This window comes from Centropristis striata, chromosome 11 (assembly GCF_030273125.1).
Source record: "Centropristis striata isolate RG_2023a ecotype Rhode Island chromosome 11, C.striata_1.0, whole genome shotgun sequence".
In the NCBI taxonomy this organism is placed as follows: Eukaryota; Metazoa; Chordata; class Actinopteri; order Perciformes; family Serranidae; genus Centropristis; species Centropristis striata.
In genome coordinates this window covers 5,247,595-5,265,330 of record NC_081527.1, presented here as the reverse complement: position 1 = coordinate 5,265,330, position 17,736 = coordinate 5,247,595, and the positions used below count along the sequence as shown (strand labels likewise).

The 17,736-nt window shown below is 36.2% G+C and overlaps 1 long non-coding RNA gene across 1 annotated transcript in view; it reads right to left on the bottom strand.

The window, feature by feature from the left end:
- LOC131980421 (uncharacterized) overlaps positions 1–17,311 on the bottom strand; it is a 108,457-nt gene extending 91,146 nt beyond the window's left edge. The window contains exons 1-2 of the long non-coding RNA XR_009395226.1: positions 17,090–17,311; positions 15,698–15,789 (exon numbers count right to left, since the gene is read on the bottom strand). This is a non-coding gene — a long non-coding RNA (uncharacterized LOC131980421). The remainder of the gene's footprint in view (positions 1–15,697; positions 15,790–17,089) is intronic.
- Between the last annotated feature and the right edge of the window lie 425 nt (positions 17,312–17,736).

The following is a 17,736-nucleotide window of genomic DNA, read 5'->3' as shown; positions in this document are numbered from 1 at the left end:
CTGAAGAAGCTGCTACATGATGAAATAAAGTCAGACAACAAATGTAAGATGTACTGAGAGTTTTTAACCCCCTGAGCAGCCTGTCTCTGCCTTTTATTGCTGCCCCGGGCCTGGAAACGTCCTCCTCCCTGCGGTCCAACACAAAGCTCCCGTGCTTTCAGCAGCTATGACCTTTGACCTGGAGTTATGACATCACTTGTAACAAGGTTTTTCATCAGTCAAACATACATGAAATAGACAGACAGAGACAGGTTGTTCAGGGGGTTAAAAAGTCTCAGCCCATCTTATATGCATGGAATATGCTACAGAAAGAATGGAAATTAACTGAATTTGTTTCTTTGAGCACTTTTAAATCCAAACTAAGAGTTATTGAGGCCAATTCCATAACATGCACTTGTTTCTCATGATGTGTTTAAGGTCTGTATGTTATGTAAATATGTAACTGTATTCTGTGTTTGCTGCCTCTTGGCCAGGGCTCCCTTGAAAAAGAGGTTCTTAATCTCAATGGGATATTCCCTGGTTAAATAAAGGTTAAATAAAATAAATAAAAAATATATTTGTTGACTGGCTTTATTTCATGCAGGTGGAAATGTGTACAGCCGTATAGTTTCCCCCCATACGAATTAAAAAATTAAAATTATCCCGATACTTTAGTCACAATACAATATTATTGTGATTTTAGATTAGGATTAATTACTTTATTAATCCCACAATGGAGAAACCTCTGCCTTTTACCCACCCTTTTTTACACACAAGTGAACACACCATGCAAGGAGCAGTGGGCAGCACATTACTGTGCCCGGGGAGCTGTGCAGGGGGGTTTGGTGATTCGAACCGGCGAATCTCCAGTTACAAGCCCGATTCCTTACCTTTAGGCCACGGACTGCTCATTTTAAGATATTGCCCATTTTGCGATATGGTGAGTATTGCGATTTATCTGTTTAACTGCATTTTGTGTCCACAAAATTAAATTAAATCAAGAATTGTTTTGTCAAATAAGAGAAAATTCTCAGTCTGTTCATCTCACTTCAGTCTTTTTATTTCTCCACAATGAGAGTCAAACCCACAGACTGACCAACAAAGTATTCAGTCAAACTGAACTGATATCAAACATGTTGGACGACAACAACTGCAGCATTTTATCAAACTTTCAAAAACTTTAAGCTTCACTGCTCTGAATTTTTTTTTGAATGAAACATAAAAAAAGCTGAACTTTGCAGCATTATTATAACTTCCTGACATGATATCCTGATGCACATGGTGCCGATAGATTCCTAAGATCTTCTACTTATATATACCAGTATATACAGTATATTTCTAAAACGGCAAAAATACTGCCTTAATATCTAAATATCAATACTTGGCGGCCATTAATCGATAGAATATTGCCCTGCAAAATATTGCGATACTATACTATACTATTGATTTTTTCCCCCACCTCTATTACAAATGTTCCACATTGGTGTATAAGCATTCATTAGATCTCAAAAAATCTAATTTCATAAATCTCTGTGTTAATTTCTCATACTAAAATCTGTCCTTGATGTTTTTTAAGCTGGTAAAAACACTGAATAAAGCAGTTTCAGCGTGCTTCTATTGAGTCGTTTGTGGATAGCTGCCACTAACATTTGTTCAGAAAGATTCTTTGATAACTTAAGATCCGGATATTCAGCAGATTTATCCGCAGAGGTCTTCTCCTTTCCAATATAAACAGAACAGGTGATTAAAACCAGCAAAAGCACTGAATAAAGCAATTTCATGTAAAAATCTGTGTTCCTCCCATGCTGTTTACTGGAAAGCTGCCACTAATGTTTGCTTAATAGCCAAACACTTGATGACTAAAATCCTTCATCCTGTTAGAAAATCTAAAAGGTGCAGCATGAAAATGTGGCATGTGCAGAGTTAACATGATTCCACTAACAGACGGTCACAACATACATAACATACAGTACCAATTAAAAGTTTGGACACACCATCATTCATCGTTTTTTTCTTTATTTTTATGAAATCTACATTATACATTAGTATTAAAGACATCAAAACTATGATGGAACACATAGGGAATTATGTAGTAAACAGAAACATGTCAAACAAACCAGAATGGGTTTTATATCGTCTCCCTGTTAAAATAAAATCGCCTATGTCATTTTTTCAAGTTTTGCAGGAAACACAAAAAACTTCACCAAAAGTGTAACATATGACATTTATTGATCATTTCACTCAAAAAGGATGTAACAAAGGATGGCTATTGGCATAGTAATAACACTGTGTGTAAATGATGTAACTTAAGAGAAATAAAATGTGACTTAGGCAATTTTTTGATCATGCCTTTGTGACTTAAGCAAGATATGGTCACACTTTATTTTGAAGGTGTCTACATAAGAGTGACACAAGCCTGTCAGAAACATGACATGACAAGTATCATGAGCATTAATGTTACTTCAAAGTGTCATTAATGTTCATGACACATCCCATGTCATGTTTATGACACGCTCATGTCACTCTTATGTAGACACCTTCAAAATAAAGTGTTACCATATCTTGCTTTAGTCACAAAGGCATGTTCAAAAAAATGCCTAAGTCACATTTTATTTTGACTTAGGCATAATAAATCCGCTTAAGTCACACACTTGACATAGGCCATTATCTTAAAGGGGTAAAATCACATGATCTGATCCACTGAGGATGGAGGAGATTTTACTATAGGAGGAGATGATTTAGGCAAAAAAAACAATTTTGAGTTAGGCGATTATTTTAACTGTGTGACGATATTATAAATATTATATCAAAGTAGCCACCTTTTGCTTTGATGGTCTCAAACACATTAAGAAGGCAAGGAATTCCATGAATTAACTCAATAAAAATAAAGAAAAACCATTGAATGAGAAAGTGTGTCCAAACTTTTGATTGGTACTGTAGATGAACTTGTTTTAAGACATTATAATGTAGAAAAGTTACATATTATACTTTTAAACTTCACAAAGCACAGTTTTATTAGACAAGGCTAGACTGTATTGTCATCTGATAAATTACCCTAACCATGAGCTTACGGAACTTAGGACAAAAAAAGAGAAGACAAGCAAAAATTATTGAATATTATTCATTGTAATTCATCTCTGTGAAATCATAATGTTCCATCTAAAACCCTGTTCTCTGCATAATGTTCCCTGACCACAAATTTGTAAGTTTCAGATTGTTTCTTAACCCTCTGGAGTCCACCACTTTTTCATGACGTCACAACATAAAAACGTGTCTTTCCAGAAGTTTCCATGTCCAACTTAATGCATTAACCCTTTTTCAGACAAGGTAAAAAAAACACCTCGACCAAGTGTCCTAACATTATTTTGTGATTTTTCTAATTTTGCAGTGTGCATTCATGCATTTTTAATGCAATCTTTTGTGTTTATTGTTTTTTGTAATTTTTTTGTGTGTTTTTGTGTTTTTCTATGTGGTGTTTTTTGTGTGTGTTTTTGTGAGTGTCTTTTCTATGTGTTTTTTGTGTGTGTTTTTTTTTTTTTTGTGTCTTTTGTATTTAATGTGTGTGTTTTTGGTGTGTTATTATGTGTGTTTTTTAAATGTTTGTGTTTTTTAAGTGTTTTTGTGTGTTGTAAAAATGTGTGTTTTTTTGTGTGTTTAAAATGTTGATCCAGTAAGTCAAAATTCAAAAATAATAATCAGTTCATATAGGTGAGGTTGTGCTGAAAACAATGATACCAACACATCATGATAAAGATTTTTAAGTGGTTTATATACAGGCAGAATGAAAAGGAGTCAAAAACCGACAAAATAGCCCCAAACTCCAGAGGGTTAATGGCGGGGCTGTATTTGTGTTACATTTGTCGATTCATTATCCTATATTTGTTGATTTTGAAGAGTAGTGCTGGCACGTGTGTTCTGCCAACATCTGAAGGCAAAAGTGTTTTTTGCTCTTCCAAATGGCCACTCTTAAAGGCGGGTCAAAGAGTCTGCTGTCATAGAAAAAAGATAATAATCTTTTAAATGGGGATAAGAGCGTGCACACTTTCACTGTCCTTTTTTCAAAGCCATTCATTGTGTTTCACTCATTGGTACCAAGTGACAGGTAAAGCTAGGCAGAGCACTTTCTCAGCACAGAGCAGGTGTGCTTGTCATTTTCACAAAGTTACAGAAATGTTGGGACTCAGCTCTTCTGATTCTCAAGTCAGAAAGGTGAATGGGGAAGAGTTTTTAGGTGCTGTTGTATGATCAACAAGCACTTCACCTGACACCTTAACAGCTAGCATGTGGAGGTTGGACAAAAGTGGTACATCATTGTAATTTTGTCCCACTAAGCCTCTGTCAAAAAAAACAACATTTCAGACTTGTGTTTTGACACTGAGTAACATCCACATTCACATAGACTACCTTTATCTGTTGGAGGCGGCAATTGGTGACCATGAACAATCCAATCTTCTGTGCTTCGGTGTCAGGAAAACTGGCTGTTCAGTTTGAGTGAGCCATAGAGGAACAACAATCTCCCTAAAAAGTTGTATACCAAACATGACTGCAAAGACTGGAAGCTTATAGTTATCAACTATTTATATATTGTAACTCAGGGATGGGCAACTTAAATGCTGCAATTTTTCATGTTCACTACCACAGGGCCACCAGTGGTGGAAAAAGTATTCAGATCCCTTACTTAAGTAAAAGTACTAATACCACACTGTGAAATGACTCCACAACAAGTAAAATTTCTGCATCCAAATCTTACTGAAGTAAAAGTAGAAAAGTATCAGCATCAAAATCTACTTAAAGTATGAAAAGTAAAAGTACTCGGGTTATGCAGAATGGACCCACTATAATTGTTTTATATATTCTAAATATATTATTACATTATTTGTATTGGTGATTTAATGTATGCAGTGTTTTAATTAAAGATTGGGCTCTTTTAATTACTTAATATACTGTTAAAAGATTTAATTAAAAAAAATGTCTAATCACTTTACATTGATCATATATATTATGTTAAATCTCAACCTGAAAAGTAACTAAAACTGGCAGCTTTATCCTAGAGTAAAAAGTACAATATTTGCCTCAAAATGTAGTGGAGTAGAAGTAAAAAGTTACATAAAATGGAAATACTCAAGTAAAGTACAAGTACCTCAAAATTATACTTAAGTACAGTACTTGAGTAAATGTACTTAGTTACATTCCACCACTGAGGGCCACATATAGGGCCGTGCACTTAAATAGATATGATGAAACTGCAATTTTAACTATGTTTACAGTGCAGTAACTTAACATATTTCATGCTCAAATGCATGTATAACAGTATAAATAGGAATACAAAAGGTTTGAAGCAAATAAAAAATAACCACTTACTGTGATTTCTTTTTTTTTATGTGCAAGAACAGCAGCCCAACATTAATTACAAGAAGTAATTTTGTGCATTTTTACACTGCACTTTTAAGATTTCATGCTCAAATGCATGTAGTTGTACTGAGGGCCACTTCAAGTGAGGGTGCGGGCCGTATGCGGCCCCCGGGCCTCCAGTTGCCCATCCCTGTTGTAACTAATAATGGGAAACTATTTTTTAAACTGGACTTTTTGTGGCCAAAGCTGAGGACACACTACAAGATTTGTTACCAGATTTTACCCATGATTGCCAGTTGGGCAAAGTCTGCACCAGTCTGCACTAGTTGGGGACAGTCGGCACGGCTAGTTGGCACAAAAATCTGTTAGTGTGCACTCGCAGTGTGCAAATAATCAATCAGTGCAACATTTTTACACTTAAAAGTATTGAGTTGATTTGAAAGCTCTCAAATCGGTTAAACAAAACGTAAGTTATGACTAAATATTAAATAAAAAAATTGAGTAATATTTTCAAGTACATCTGAATGAATTGGCTCAATTACCACATAGATTGAGTAAATGTAACTGAAATATTATGTTAACCACATGGAAAACTGAGTAGAAATCACTAAACAAACTAAGAAAATATGATTGAAAACATTTGTATGATATAACTGCAAATTTGCTTTTGTTTTTCTTAAAAAATGTGTTGTACTGACTGATTTTACACTTATTATTACAAATATTTGACTCACAGATAACATGGTTTAAATATTTGTTATTTGTTATTTGAAGAAGTAAACTTAGTTTCTATATGGATATTTTACACAAAGATTCCTGTTGGAATTCTACTAATGAATTTTTATGAAGTCAACTCAAATACTCATCATGATAATATTCAGCATTTTTATTTAGTATCCCTACCTTTATATTACTGTCACATTTACAGGCTCCTTGAATGATTTCTTAGAGTGTGTGAGGGGTAAAGATGCAAATCTGCAAGTGTGTGAGGGGAACAGAGCCCACCTGAACTCAGTCGTTTACTTTTTTTGAGCCGAATCTGGACGTTATCAGGTATCAGGTCATTTTACAAACCCAGCTACAAACATGTGTTGCCAACAGCCAATGGAAAGCATCAGAAGACGACAGGAAGTAGCAGGAATATATCGGCCCAAACCCCGTTTTCTTCTCCTTGATGTTTTTTTCCAAACAGATGGCTGCACAGACAACAGCAGCAGCGAGCTGATCGTCATCCATGTTTGTTTACGTCTTCCTTCTCCTCTTTTTCTTCTTCTTTAAGTTTTGTTGGCAGTTGACAAACAACAAATTGATGCATTACCGCCTCCAACTGGTATGTTCGTTTACCCTTTAAACTGTCGCCCCTGCCAGAGTTTGAGTTGGCTTTAGTCGGTCTGACAAATCATGTAGTCTGTGATCCCCCATCGTTAAGTGTGTGATCCCCAGTCTTTCAGTCGTCATACAAAAATCTGTTCAAACCAGTCATGTAGTGTGTACTCAGAGTCTTTTTAAAATCTGTAGAGACTATGAAAGTCCCCATCTAGAGTAGTCTGTCTCACCAGTAGACTGTATATGAAGATGTGGCCAAGAGATGACAAAACATCTTGATCGCCCCCTGGTGGTGGGCCACAGTATAGCTCATAAACAGCACTCCCTCATTGTTAGTTAATGGGACATGGACCAAACTCAAAAACTTAAATTTCGGACATGTTACGTTCACATTATAGCTTTTGTTTTGACTATTGCTATTGTTGTTTTGATTATTCTCATTGGATTTGTTTGTTTTTCAGTTTACTTTGTTGTGTTACTCGCATATGTTCGAAATAAAAAATAAAAATAATAGGTCAAATTAATCAAATAAGTCAAATAATTTTTTTCCGAAAGATGGTTTCTGTCATTTCAGGTAGTTCTCATCACACTGATGTTCATTTTTCTGATATGTTTGATTATATAAAACAGAGGTGTAACGCCATGATTGACAGCGATTGACTCACTATTGTTTAGACTGGTGTTTAGGTGGGAACTTGATACTGTAGCTCCAGTCTTTGTCACTAATTTGTATTTTTTATACAATTTCATAGCATTGGCAAAGCTTGTAATGCGTCATCTTCCTTCTATCCAGGATCTTTTTTGTCACTACTTCACAGACTCTGGCTCCAAATCTCATGAGCAATGCAGGATGGAAGTTGCTGTATTGGGGATATTTTGGCTTCACTATTGTACAGTTAGAGGAAGTGGAAACATGTCCACCATTCTGTATACCGTCTATGGTCTCACAGGGTCTATGCAGATACAGATACAGATACAGTTGATATTAGCCGGCCATCGTTCATGTTTCTCACGCGCTATTTTCTTTTCCCTTACATTTACATTTACATTTAGCAGACGCTTTTATCCAAAGCGACTTACAGGAAGAGTAAAAGCAAGCAATCAAGGTTTAGTGCAATAAGAGCTATTAGTGCATCAATAAGTGCTAGTGACAATTCTTTGAGGAGTAGAATTATCGTGTGGTCTAGGAGAGAAGATGCTCTCTGAAGCACAGCAGCTCAGAGAAAAGCGCTCCAGAGGGTCATCAACACCGCCCAAAAGACTGTCGGCTGCCCTCTCCCCACACTGGAAGAACTACACAGTTCCCGCTGCCTCAAAAAAGCCCAGAACATTATTAAGGACACACACCATCCCGGTCACTCACTGTTTGAACTGTTGCCCTCAGGCAGAAGGTACAGATCACTCAACACAAGGACTAACAGACTCAAACACAGCTTTTATCCAACTGCAATAACCACCCTCAATACTGAAAAAAAAACGATAATATTGGCACTGTATTCACATTGATGGCTCAACACATTTGAGATATGTTCTGTACTGTTGTTGTCTCGACTGTGTTTTCATGCTGTTTTGTTTGTTGTTTTTTTTCCTGTGCGACTATACATGTATGTCTGGGTGTGTTTATGTGTTTGTCTAAACTGGGTATTTTGAATTGTACATATTTTTTTTTCTTTTTATATTCATATTTTTAGAGACTCTTAAATGTTGCACTTACTGGAGAGCACTTTGAATTTCGTTGTACATGTGACAATGACAAATAAAGAGCTATTCTATTCTATTCTAAGAGATGGGTCTTCAGGAGGTTTTTAAAGGTAGAGAGGGACGCCCCTGCTCTAGTAGGAACTGGTAGTGGTTCCGCCAGCGGGGAACAAGAAGTGCAAAGAGTCTGGATTGCCTTGGACCAACGGGGGGCAGAGCCAGGCGCCGTTCATTGGAAGAGCGCAACGGTCGTGAGGTAGCATATGTCTGAATCAGGGCGTTCAGGTAGGTAGGAGCAGTACCGGAGACAACTTTGTAGGCCAGCATACTTCCGCTATCTCCACTATCTACTTTCAAGGGCACCATTGCTGCATCTGGGGCTTTGCATCCCGCAATGCAATTGTGATTGGTTGAAAGAAATACATACAACTTGGAGCATAATTTCCCCAATTGCAGAATGACCGCCAAAGCTTTCTGAAGCCCTGACACAGTGCTGTGGAGAAAGGTCAGGGATTCCCAAAGTGTGGTGTGTGCACCCCTGGGGGTGCACAAGCTGCTGCTCGGGGGTGCGCGAGATGAAAATTGTAATGGCGGTCTGATAATTACACAATTAAATTTTTTCCCCACACAATAAAGATGTGTAAATAAACATTTCCGTTGTAAAATGTAAAATCAAAAACTGTAATATTAATTAATAAATAAATGCAGGCTATTCAAAATGCACTTCATCTTAAAATGAAGCGTAGAAGAAGTAGAAGAATCTTCTTCCAATTTCCAATCCGTGTTATGATGACGTGATTGTGTTAGCTTCCTTTAAACTTGCTGCAATTTTTGTTCGACGCGGCTCAAAATATTATAAGGTTTTCCCCAACTTATCTGCTTTCTGCTCTTAAAAGTGGAAGCTTGCGCATAACTTTGTTACATTGTATTGAAACTGTGTTTCAGATTAAATCAAATGTGAGAGCTCATTGTTGTGATGGTGATTATTTAATTATATGCGTGTTCTGGTCATTTGAGCATGATTAAACATGTCGCCTTTAATATGGCTATAAAACAGCTTATTGCATTTTGGGTTTTTTTTAAGGTGTGGGGGATTGGGGGTGTGTCAACCCGGTTGGGACATAGAAGGGGTGCGCGGCTAAAAAAGTTTGGGAACCGCTGGTCTAAGTCACTGATGGAGACATTAATCAATAAATGTTCACTACAAGTGCTAGATTTTGCCCGAGACAGGCTCACATTGATATTAGAAGCGTCTGAAAACATAATGGAAAGGACCTTGTAGATAAATAAAACAGTAATATTGCTTTATCTGGTCTGTTTGTTATTGTGTTCGACCATGTCTGGCTCAAGGAGACGTCTTGTTCTGAAGATTTCATGAGAGGAGCCGACGGTGAAAAGGTGAACGGAAGTTGAATGAAGGAGTCCATGAACATTCTGTTGTGTTCTGTTGTGAGTACAGAAAGTGCAGCTGTTGTCTAAAATATTTTCAATGACACTGCAGAAAATTTACATTATTTTGTCAATGTGGAAGAGGCCACACAATGTTTCAAGGGAAGACTGCTCCTTGAGTAAGGCCTGCTAGGGCACAATAACAAACGGAGTAAAGAGAAGTGTTGTTTGTCCCTGTGGGGTTCTTTCCATAATATTGTCAGCATAGACTATCATAATAAAAACAAATCATTTGAAAACATATTGGTCCCATATATATATATATATATATATATATATATATATTATTTTTTTTACACCGGTCCAACTAAGGTGTGTGTTTAAAATGGAGAGCCATAAGTGAATACATTTTTTGTGTGTGAGGGGTAAAGAAATATATATATATATATTTATTTATTTATTTATTTATTTAAATATTCACTTACCTTACCTTGGTTGGACCGGTATAAAAGTTTTCAACCAGTTTGATTTAGGCAAAAGGCAGACCAGCTTGACTCAGCACTCATTCCAGAGTGACAACTCCATTCAATTTGGTGTCAGTAATGTTTGTCTGCAAAACTCCATCATCGCATTGACCTCCCTAAGCATCGTCAATCCAATAGTCGATTCAGTGTGGCCAACTTCAAGCATAATAACAATAGCGGACTGCATTTCTCTACAAATGTTGCGAGATGACATTGGCATGATCAATATGGACAGCAATTAGGTCCTTATTAACACTGAACGTAAGATGTTAATGTGTGAATCAGCGTATCGGTCCCACAATACGATTTTATCCTAATACTTGAGTCACGATACGATATTATTGCGATTTTAAGCATTTTGCGATATGGTGAGTATTGCGATACATTATACTGAAATTTAAGTGTTCAACTGCATTTTGTGACAAGAAAATTAAATTCAGCCGAATAGCTGAACTTTGCAGCGTTACTTCGACAACTTTGTCTTACTGTTTGTGTGTGTTGTATACGTTTGGACGGGATGATGGCTAATTTCATTGTAATGCTACTTGTTACTCTGAACAATGACAATAAAGGTAATTCTGTTCTGTAACTTCCCGACATAATACCCTGACGCCAATAGATTACTTAGATTTTCTAGTTGTCCAGTATATTCGTAAAAGTGAGCCCGTCTCGGCCTCCCGAACAAACAGAAGAACAGACTTAAATACTGCGGGCCGGCTATCGGAACACTAAATATGGATAATTGGTGGCCATGAATCAATATAATACTGCCAGGCAAAATATCGCAACACTATGCCGTATTGATAATTTCCCCCACCTCTACTACCTAGCACAGAAAGCTGGCCGAGAGCTGGTTATTTGGCTGTCAAAAGAACTGGTTCGAGATGAGGCCCCAGCTCCAAACCGTCCTTTGAACTGCCTTGGTAAAAGAGGGAAATTTGTACACCTTAAAATTCACCATGGCAGTGTTTTTTTTTTAAAGAAAAGAAAGAAAAAATGCCAAACCATCTGCAGTCAGATAGGCATTGCCAATTGGTTCAGACCACCATCAATTATCAATTCAATATCAATCAACCAGTGGCCCAAGCCTAGAAGAGAGTGAAGCAGCACCATAATCAGCTTATCACTTATTATACAGTCTGTGGGTTGCTTAATTTACCTAATATTCCTGGGCGGCCCACCAAAGTAAAGCCTATGTGTTGGAAACACTGCTGTACATTAATGACAATGACAAAATACTTTTGCATTATCATGAAAATTGTTATTATATATAAGTTTGGAATGAGTAGGTAAAACTGGTCTCAGGCAATTAAATCTTAGTGGTTGGAAATGTTGTCTTGTATATTTGTCATTTCCTTATTATCTATAATTTATTCATCATTAAAACATCTAAAAATGTCTTTTTTCCATATGACAGTACTGCGTGAGGCTCTGATAAATACATTATAAACTTTAAGAAAAACAAGTCAAGTGAATACCTTTGAAAGACTCTTTTCATCCGCGATAAATAAATGAACAGTTCCGCGGGATTTCAAACTGAATTTTGTAGAATTGTCTCACGATGCATTGTTAATGTGTGAAATGTCTGGAAATGTATCTGCCGTCTGTAAAAAAAAATGTGTGATGTGAATATGAGTGTGTGTGTGTGGTGTCATCTTTCATCTTCAAGAGTACAGGCTCAATGTCAAGCTGCCAGCTGATAGATGGCTTCTGTTCGCCCCCCCTCCCCCTCGCGTTTCTCGTCCTCGTTCCCGGAGTAAAGATTCTGCATCAGTGTGTCCCCCGAGGTAAACGACCACACCGGAATACCAAGACAACAAAGAGTCCGCACACCTGCATAAACATCATAAGAGTTATAATATGAGGGAGAAAAAGGATCTGCGATACATCTGCACAATCAGTCTGGACGTGCGCACAACAAACACACCAAGAGCCGAGTGAGTGATAATCACAATAATGACGATAATCACCGACCATCCGAGCAGGGAGAAAATAAAGTTTGAACAAATTATATGCTGGTTAATTTTTCCTGCACCCAGCGCACGCACAGAATTGAGTTGGCAGTGGCTGAGCAGCTAACAATGATAAATTGTCCATACCTGCCATCATATTAACAATAATTATTGCATTAGTGTATTTCATACAGTGATGAAAGTGGAGTCCGTGAGCCGCATGCAAACTGGTCCTGCTGAAGGTTGGAGTGTGAAAGTGGAATCTTTGTCTTTCCTCTGTGTAAAGTCATTTCCCATCATGTTCTCCTTCTCTTTCATCAGGGGCCGGCATTGTTTCGGCACTGCTCCGGCTGACAGAGTGTAATTCACAGGTGGAGCCAGGCTCGCTGCCATCCACAATAAATTGGTCTCCATTTTCTGACATCTAGGCTTTTGGAAGTATGATTTCTTTGATCTTTTCAGCCCCACCAGACGATTTCTGGTATTCCATTTTACATCATCGCCCCTCTCTGCCTCCTTCTCTCTTTCTTCTCGTCCTGTCTATCTCTCTTTCTGTCTCATCATCAAACTATCTGCCTCCCCTAAGTCTTTTTTTTCCCGCAATCCTGTCACTTATCTTTTCTTTATCGCTTGTCTTACTTATCTTACTTTCATCTTCTTTTCCTTCTTGCTGTGCCGCTGTCATTATCAGTAACATACCATGTCATGCCTTTGGTTGCATCTTAGCATCCATCACATGCCGTGTGTGTTTTATGTCTTTGTATGTGTATTTCTGTGCGTGTATCTGTTCTTCCGCATATACAGATGTTTATTCATTTGGATCCCCCATTAGCCGCTACCAAGGTAGCAACAACTCTTTCTGGTGTCCACATACAGATAAAATCATAATGTAAATCCAATGTGTCATAAAAAGGAAAAACACCAAGAAAACAAGACAAAAAAGTTTTTCCTCAAACTCTAAACACGGATTTACTTTTTAAACGGTAATGTCTCACGGCAAAAAAAAACATATTTGCATTCCTCTGAACGTAACAAAACAGACAGGAAGCAAAAAACAACCTCTAGATACATGCCTATTAGAGAAGTTATGGCCATTACTACTATGTGAAAGTTAATGGTACAGGACATTCACGATTCTGACAATATTACTCATAAACAGAGCAGAGAAATAAGCAGCCGGTCCAGCACCAAAGACCAGTTGAAAGTCATGTGCATCATGATGATGTTAGCTCAAAGGCCGTGTTTGACACACTTGACCACACCAGCGTCTCTGCAGGTGTCAAGTCAAATTTAAGACCTTTGAAGACTTTTTTAAGACCATAATGAATACAATTTAAGACCCATTTCACATCCATACTGGCCCGGAATTACTTGCAAAGTATATGAATTTATTCACAGCTCTTTCACAATGGAATAAAAAAAATGCTTAACCTAACTAAAAACACCAGAAGCTTCTCTATTGCGAACCAATATTTGTTTTGAACTCAAAAATCGAAGCATTTAAAAGCGAGACTGAAGTTTATGCATTTGTTAGACTTGGAATCCCATTCTTTCCTTGATCGAGTCCATTCCATCCTTAGATGATTAAGATAGATGGTTCTAATTAGGATAAATTGATACAACTTTAAAATGGCCAGTAATTGTTTTTGGTATGTTGATTTGGTGGTCGAACACTAGGCACAACATATACAAATTGTTAGAGCTAATTTTTGTTTTTTTTCCCCCAAGCATTCTGGATCCCTTCTCTAAATGTCCCTTTTTATTTTATTTTATTGTATTTTATTTATTTTTTATTATTATTTTATTTATTTTTTGTTTTTTGTTTATTTGGCTACTTAAAAAAAAAACATAGGAACCCAGGGGAGGGGGATAATATTTTGAGAAAAAAAGTTTATAAGATTAAAGTGGTGAATCTGCGAGAAAAAAGTTGTTGTTTCTCCACTTTAAATCTCTTCAATCTGCAACTTTTTTTCTTGTAGATTTGCCACTTTAATCTAGTAAATTTGCAACTTTTTTCTCGAAATATTACCCCCCATTCCCCGGGTTTGTATTTTTATTTTTATTCATACTTGCCCCTAATATGCCGTCATAGGTTCAAGAATAACTCTGTTTGTACAACTGTTTCTTGCATGTTTTTTTTCTAAATTTTTCATTTTTACATTGGAGGTCAAGGTCAATAAAGTGAATATTATTATAGGATTATCATACTGACTGGTCAGATGTCATGGTGTCACTGTCTGTGACGTAGCCTGATCTTTGCTGATTAGCTGGAAGAAATCCATGTGGTTCTACGACCAAACAGAGAGACATGGGGACCCAGTTTGATATCCACTGAAGTTACCAAATATAGTTCTTCGCCCGATAAAGGGTCAAATTAAAATTATTGGATTTTAGCCGTTTTAGGACTTTTTTAAGACCCGGCAGACACCCTGACTACTAATAATACTGATTGAACAATGTGAGAGATTCATTGCTGTGGTAAAAATTTAGCACATCTCTTAATAAGTGCCAGCCCTCTCCCCATAACTGCAACAGTCAATCTGCGGCTTTGGGTCCCATTCAGACCTGATATTAACATGCGTCCATCACAAGCGGACAGCTCCAAGAGCAGGTGTGAACGCACTCAAGACGCACAGAGGACGCATTCAAGATCCAATCACTCAGACCACATTTTGAGGTGATCTTGGCCAAATATGGCCACATTCTTTCAGCAGCAAATGCTCCTTTCTTGGCCAGATTACGTACTGCCAGTTAAGTGTACTTCTTAACACTAAAACAATGCAATTTACACCTTTAAACTCAAGATAATTGGAACCTGGTCTCACAGAAATCCGTGAAATAGCCACGGATTTCGCTTAACTCAAAATCCGTGGAATAGCCACGGAATCGCTCAAATTTCCATGAAACTGACACGGATTTCGCTACAATGCAAGTTAAAGACAGTCATATCCCATGGCCATCCCATTGATATTTGTTCCTATTGGTTTGTTCCAAGTCACGTGACTTTCAAGGTTCCGGCGGTCAGAACAAAAAACATGGCGGACAGTTCTCTCATTTTTAGTGAAAAAATTCATATTTTGACTTTGTTTCTGCACAAAAATGGATTTTGATCACATTTCTAGCGAGAAATATATGTTTTATTTTCTAAATATTCACTCAGTGAATGTACATAATCACTTTGTATGTTGGAATAGCCACGGGATATGACTGTCATTAACTTGCATTGTACCGAAATCCGTGTCAGTTTCACGGAAATTTGAGCGATTCCGTGGCTATTTCACGGATTTCTGTGAGATCATGTTGGATAATTGTTAGTTTTCAAGTAACTTCCAGTCGGTGAAAATTGGCCAAAGTCAACTCTGAGTTCAGATCAGTTGGAAGTGTGATCTGTCGGGGTCTGATGAATGCACTCTTTCAGTAAAATGTGGTTTCAAGCTAACACCAATCCAAAATCAAAATGAAATGGCATGATCCTACCACATGAGATTCAGGTTCCTGGAAGTCCAGCTGGAAGGCTCGCCATCTCGTTGATCTTCTCTCTGGATCTGCTCGCTCAATAAAGACCTGACCTGCATTAACAAACAGGCTTATAGTGTCTGCTCTGATTTTCTTTATATCTCATCTCTTTCTCTTTCTTTATGTCTCTATTGTGCTAAACAACATCATACTAGAGCATAACATCAAAGTAAGCCCTGACTGAATATAAATTCTTTAAAACGTAAAAAATAACCATTTGTTACTCTCTAGTTCAACTTCCAAATTCACAAAGTGATATTAGAATTAGGATAGATCAGAGTAGAATATAGAATAGAATACCTTTTTTAGAGATATTCTATTCTAATTGACAAAATGATATTAGAATTATTTTTGTTGTGACAAAATATGCTTATAACCGAATACAAATATCAACTCTGAAAATAAAAATAAACCGTTTCATACTCAATATTTGAGTAAACAACAAACAAAACATACACATTTCCAATGTTTTTTAAAAAAAAAACGAATTTTGCAGTTCACTGATTCTTATCAAAAAATACCACTCAGCATCATGACGAGTAATTAGTCAATATTACATATATCATATAATATCAATACACAAAATTATAATAATTGTTTTTTCTCTCTTTGTAACATGGTGAATATTACTTTGAAACTTACATTTTAAGCTTCAAATATGTTAGCCGTCATACATTTTACATATTATTAACAAACGAAAGTAAGTTAAGATGACAGGAAAAAAAAACTAAATTACTTAAGAAAAGAACAAAATGACCAAAAAAAGACACAGAATTACCACAAAAAAAGACACAAAATTACCAAAAAAGATACAAAATTATTTTAAAAAGACACAAAATTACCAAAAAAAAGACACAGAATTACCAAAAAAGACACAAAATTATTTTAAAAAGACACAAAATTACCAAAAAAAAAGACACAGAATTACCAAAAAAAGACACAAAATTGCACACAAAAAAAGACACAAAATTATTTTTAAAAAGACACAAAATTACCAAAAAAAGACACAGAATTACCAAAAAAGACACAAAATTATTTAAAAAAGACAAAAAACTACCAAAAAAAAAGACACAGAATTACCAAAAAAGACACAAAATTATTTAACAAAGACACAAAATTACCAAAAAAAAGACACAAAATTATAATAACCTTTTTTTCTCTCTTTGTAACATGGTGAATATTACTTTGAAACTTACATTTTAAGCTTCAAATATGTTAGCCGTCATACATTTGACATATTATTAACAAACGAAAGTAGGTTAAGATGCCAAAATGACCTTTTTGTGGAAATTACTTCGGTTGTAACACACAACAAAACAATACTAGCTAAACAGAAGTGGAAAGATAGCTTACCAAGTCACTCCAGGTGCAACTAATTAAGATGTAAACAAGCTTCAGACGCGGGAAATGTTTAACTCGTATCCTTCATTCTCTTATATGAGAGCTACGAAAGTCCTAAACGGTTGTCATGGTAACAACACTTTATATCAACGGTTGTCATGGTCACAACACTTTAAATCAACGGTTGTCTCGTTATTTGTTTATTTCGCTACTTGGTAAAGTTAACGGACGGAAACACGTGTGATTATGTCCGTTTTTCAAAATAAAAGGAGCTGATCAGAGTAAATACAAAATACAGTCATGAAAAAAATTATTAGAACCTTTGTTTTCTTCAATTTCTTGTTTCTTTTAATGCCTGGTACAACTAAAGATACATTTGTTTGGACAAATATAATGAAAACAACAAAAATAGCTCATAAAAGTTTTATTTAAGATATGATATATTGATAATGATTTTGGTTATTATCAAGAAAACCATGGAAATGTCCAGATATCATCTCTTAAATTAAACTCTAATGAGCTATTTTTGTTGTTTTCATTATATTTGTCCAAACAAATGTACCTTTAGTTGTACCAGGCTTTAAAATGAACAAGAAATTGAAGAAAACAATGGTCTAATAATTTTCCCATGACTGTACATTTATTAAAATATGACTAAA